We start from the raw sequence: 6,000 nt of genomic DNA on the forward strand, positions 1-6,000 counted from the left end.
TAAATGCTGTGCCCCAGGCTCTAGCAGACAAGGAGCAGAAGCCAGCTGTTACTGCCCACCATCCCAAAACTCCTTTGCTCTCCCAGGACCTGGCAGGATGCTGTTTTCCTCCTTTTTCCAGGGGCCTTTGCACAGCTTAAGGGCTCTTTAGTCTTCTGGAGACCCTTGCCAGGCACCCAATGTCCTGTGTGAGTAAGCAGTTGGGAAACTGAATACAAACCCCGTGAATTCTGAACAAGCCATACAGTTGAAACTTGGGGCTATGGCTGAAAAGCCCCAGCGGTCTCCTCAGAGCAGACCAGAAGGACATTCATCCACACAGACCAAGCATCACCAGCCCAGCAAATTGGTTTATTGGCAAGAAAACTGGAAGATGAAGGCAAGTGAGGCTGAAGGCAGAGTCCCCATCTGCTGTCAAAGCCTGAGGCTGTACCCTCTGCCATTTCCTGCAGATCTGGCAGGACATCAACCAGGAAAAAAGGCTCAAAAACTCATGTGCTTCTGCATGGGAGTACTGGGTATCAGCAGAAATATTTTCCCCAAGAAGACAGTCAAGCACAGGAAAAAGCTGCCCAGGGAGGTTTTGCAGTCTCCATCACTGGATATTTTGAAGATCCAGCTGAATGAAGCTCTGAGGATTGTGGTGTAATCCCAGAGCTGACCTCTCTTTGAACATGAAATAGCACTGCCCACCTTCTGAGATTCCATCACCTTGATTATTCATGATTTGAATCCCTCTGATCCTTATAGATTCCCACCTGTCTCCCATGCTCCTCAAAAGATATGTACTGCTCCCAAATCCCTGTCATTCTAAATCTCCAGAATGGCAAGAAGAAGTAGCAATAGGGACCCTTTGAGCCACCAGCAGAAGCTGATTCAGGCCCAGGATTATCAGATTCAACAAAATGTCCCTGGGTTTGAAGCTGCTTTCCCCTCTGCCAGTGCAGAGAAGGCACAGGGGAGAAAGCTCTTTTGAAGAGAAGTCAAGCTCCACAAGCTCAAGAAGCCCCACATCAAGAAAGGAAGTTGCAGATTTCCTGGCATGAGCTCTCAGGTAAGAGGGAGTTTCTAAAGCACAGTGCAAAAGGCTTCCCATTGGTTTGAGGCATTCCAGACATTTAGAAACTGCTACAACAAATACAGACCTTACACATGAGAGAAATCACAGGCAATGTATGGATCTGGGGTGCTGATTACAAAGTGAAATATTTAACAAAATGAAGGAAAAAAATTTCTTTTCCACTTGTATTTTTCTTCTTTGATTTAGCTGGGGCTTATTAAAGTAGGTTTTGTTTTAAGGGAATGCTGTATTTCAGCAGCTGGAATTCCTTTTACCCTATTAAGTAAACTACAGGGAGTTTCGTAAGGCAGAGCAAGTAACTCACACTGGGAAAATTAGGAATGCATGCATTAGTGATAGCTAAATGTTTCATTGCTAATAGTGGAATTAAAAAGACCTCCATGCTATTTTAGTATTACCAATATGCAGCAAATCTGCTGTGAGATGTGATCTGTCCTCTTAAAAACGAGGAACTTGGAGAATGGTGAAATGCCCAAGGTCATGTCAAGACAGAGCTGGAAATAAAATCCAGGTCTCTTGATTGCCTGTGCAGAGATATATGTTAAAACAATTACCATCTGCATATCTGCCTGAATAATTGATTGCTTAATTCAGTATCTGAACTAAAGAATAGAGTGGGGAAGAAAGAAGGAATTACCTTGCGTTGACCTAATATATAATAATGTTATTCCTGCAACAAAGTATTTCCTTTTGACCAGATGGAAGCATTTTGCCTGAGCTAAAATGAAATGCAAGGTTTCATTTATTTATTTTTAATTGAACAAGCTGGCTTTTAATTCACTATACCTCAAGTTGCCTCCAATAAAAAAAGAAAGACACAATTCAGACTTTTCTAGCAATTCTCCTTGACATCTTAAAATTTTTCAGCCTTAATTCTTAGTGGGGTTCGGTCTGAACTCAAAACTTTTTTTCATTCACTGCACATTCCAGATAATAAATAACTGACCTGACTAACAGAATCTTGCTGTGGTGTAAATAACCCTGGCTGTTGTGGAAGGCACCAGTGTAAAAACACCTTGACACCTGTACAACTTCTGGCAATTACTCTGCAGAGTGAAAGCAGTCAGAAGGTCTGACTGTGTTTTTATTCCTGTGTTTTCAAGAGGCTCCCCAATACTGCAGACCAGGAGCATCATACAACCCCAAGCGTACCCAGCATCACCTGTGAGCTCCCCACACCCATTTCAAAATGGGGAGATTTGAGCCATGAGGAGCAATTCTTACTTTAAGACCTTCCAAAAGAACCTCGAGAGTCTCTCCCACAAATACCAACATCACAGCATTCCCTGGCCCTCTTGGTCTGCCTGCTGGCTGAATCCTGTGCCTCCCCTTGGACATAAAATCCCTGTTTGACTGTGTTTGTGACCAGGCTGGTCCACAGGCAGGAACATCCAAATGTGGATCCAGGACTGGCCCTACTACCTCACTCCAGTGTCATTCCTGATGGGCAGCCAAGCCCCCAGAGAGCCCAATTCTTGCATGCACCCTGCTCATCTGGCTCCTCTTGTTTTCCCACACTGCATGCAGGAAGCAAAGCAGGAAAAGACCGCCTCACACTTGCTCTGTGTGTAAACCCCCAGTGCTGTGCTCCAGGCTGGACTTGAGGTTTTCCTGAAGCACAGATGGAAAATAAGGAGATGACAGAACAGGAAGACAGTGTGGTGGTGCAGACTTGGTGCAAAATGGGAATTTCTGTACCTCCTGCCCCAAGCAAAGCACCCCAGGGCTGTAAGTCACTTTGCTAGAAAAACACTGTAAAATTACTAGAGTCAGTTTATCTGGGCAAGGATGATTAGAGTAAACAGACGCTTCTGGGGCCATAAAATCAGCTGTGCTCCATAAGACCTATAAAAATTGCAGAGGCAGGGCTATACTGTGGGACAAAAGCTTTACAGAGTAAGTGATTTAGCCATGGTGAGAGTGGTAGCTGGAGGCAGACAGGGCAGGCAGGGGCAGACGAAGCAGTAGCATCAGTGGGGCATAGTTTGACCTTTACAGACCTTTCTTAACCCTACACTCACCCCTCCATGCAGAAAGCAAAATTGAAGTGAGTAATGCTGATGCCTATTAGACTCAGGGCATTGTCTGAACACGAAGAAAAATCCTGTCCTCTCTGTTCTCTGGGAGGAGAAGGGATATAGGACCTCAGGGACTTCTGGATGGGAGGCACAGGCTTTGGGCTGGCAGCACATCACAACCTTGCCTCCATGATCTTGTGAGCCACATGCAGGTGGAAGAAGGGAGATTGTTCTGCTGCAAAGAGCACAAGGATAGGAGCTGGAAGCTGGGTGGGTGACATGGGGACACCACCAGCTGGAAGAGGACTGGAGAAGTCATTGCATGTAGCGGGCAGCTGCGGTGGGAGATGTCCTGAAGCAGCACACTGAGCACAGGTGTGCTGCAGGACCAGGCTGGATGCCTTTCCTAGGTCCTTGCTCTAGGAGCTGAACTATTTGATTATGCCCCATCCCTGGAAATTTTCAGGTTGGATGGGCCCTGAGCAACCTGAGCTAGTGGAATGTATCCCCATCCATGGCATGTCATGTAGTTTGGAACTACATGATCTTAACATCCTTTGCAACCCAAACCATTTTATGATTCTGTCCTTTAACAAATACCATGTCAGAGTGCTTTGTTCTCCCTGGGGAGTTTTAAGGTATCTGAGCAGTCAATCAAAGCACACAAACCCCAACAAAATTCCACTAGAATTATGCAAACCTGGAGTGAAGAGTCAGCTCATTCTTCTTGTGCCTCAGTGAAGCCTCAAAGTGTAAGGACAGAAATACAGCACGGATTTGGAGAGTTATTGGTAAATGAGGGAACTTTGCACATTCAGTTTTTATAGACACACAAATACACATCCATAGGGATGCCAGGTATAAAACTGGCACTGCTAAAGGCACGCATGGACACACACCACTCACGCACTGCACCACTGCTTCAAAATGCAGTCTTTGCTTGTGCAGTGAAAACAAACAGTTTGTCACTCTTCTGATTTTACACCACCAAATTCAAATCACAGAATCTTTTGATTATTAGGTGCTACAGGTTAGACCAGCTCCATGTGAATCCTCAGGGTCACAGGCACCTACATCTGAAGAGGAGCATTTTGCTGCGACCCCCTTACTCAAAGTAGTTTCCAGCTTTTTGCCAGAGGAAGGGTATTCAGAAACAATTGACATGATAGCTGGAGGATGTGTATTCAGACACTTACACACAGCCACTATTCATGTTTGTCAAAGCAAAGCCAATGAACACGCAGGGTATTTTTCTCCTGTGCGCACCTCTGCAGTTATTTTCCATTTTTTTTCCCCAATTGCACCATGCAAACCATAACCTGTAAAAATTCAAGTCCTCCAAGAGAAGACAACAAAACTTGGACTCTTAATAGTCTCATATGTAATCTGCAATCTTAATAACCACATAGTGCTAAAAAACTCTACTGGAAGCATTTTACAGCTGTCTGCAGATATGGATTTGCTGTAGAAAGAAAGACAAAAAAAAACCTTATCCAAACATGTTGCACATTTTCTCTAACACTGTCCTGAGAAGGAAAAGCATTTTTAATCCTGAGAACATCCTTCCTCAAGTTAAATGTGTTGTGGTGGTGCCTGTGTATACCAGTACTGCATTACATCTGCATTTGTATAAGGAAGAGCCCTGCTCTGTGTGTGAGATTTATTCCAGAGAGTGTGGCACCAATGGTGTGAGACATCTGCCTGCCTGCTTAATGAGAGGAGACTTCATTTAATTGCTACAAATGCATTTATCCTACACACACCCTGGCATGACCTGTAGTTACCAAAACTGCCAATAAAATGTCACCTTGTCCAGTAAAATCAGTCTTTGTCTTAAGAGTGAGGTAATTTGAAATTAATACAGACCATCTACCTGCAGCTACTTGAAAAGAAGACAGTTAATTAACTGTAATTAAAACTAAGTCATTTAAATGCATGAATGTAGGAAAGTGTATTCTCTGTTCTGACTGCCTTTTAAAATACACAAATATCCCCCTCTGTGTGCCAGTTAATGCATCATCTTAAGTTTAAGACCATCAAAGCATCTTTTAATTGTTGCTAATGTTCTATTTACACCAGATTAATATCGAATTAATTGTAATTTGAATATTTAATCTATCTGGAAAGTTTAGATTTTTCTTTCTTTCGTTCTCTTTCATTACACACAGAGGCTACAGCTTCCCTCCAGTGATTTTGAGGACACAGTTCAACAGATTGCTCTCTGGAGCAACTCCTGCCAGTCCTGCTCCATGTTTTATCCGGTGGGAAGGGGGTTATACCCCCCCACCACCACCAGTCCCACACAGACCCTTGCACCTTTCCCCCTACAGCACACTCCTGACTGGGGAACGCTACCAGTCCTGTCCCAGGAAGGCTTGTACTCCTGGAGTGTCAATTCCAGAAAGCTCTCAGTGCATTGCCAGCCTCTTCCTACTGAAGAACTGACCCCTTGAGGGATGCTTTAGTGATACCCGGATACCCCATCCAGAAGGATGTGGTAGGTAGGGGGGACTTACCCAGTGTCACCCCACTGCCACCGAGAGCGGGGACCACTGCTGTCCCCCTGCCTCAACCATCCCTTTCTTCAACTTAGCTGTCACTGCTCTCAAACTAGAGGATGGGAAGGAGAAGGAATTCAGCCCGGCGCCTCTCCGGAGCAGGATAGCGAGGGGAGCGGGCAGCTGCGGCTGCCAGGAGCTCAGCATCTCCGCTGCGTGCCCCCGGCTCGGGCTCTGCCCCCGCATACCCCTGCACAACCCCTCTCCCCCTTCCCTGGGCTGCCAGGGCGGACGGGAGCTGGCAGGAAAAGCTCTTCTGCCACAGTGCGCTAGGTGGGATTCCTCACGGGGAAGAGGAGGGAAGGGAAAAGGAGAGCCCCGTGCGCACTTTCCCTCCCAATGC

Source organism: Cyanistes caeruleus, chromosome 2 (genome assembly GCF_971803275.1).
Source record: "Cyanistes caeruleus chromosome 2, bCyaCae1.hap1.1, whole genome shotgun sequence".
Classification (NCBI taxonomy): Eukaryota; Metazoa; Chordata; class Aves; order Passeriformes; family Paridae; genus Cyanistes; species Cyanistes caeruleus.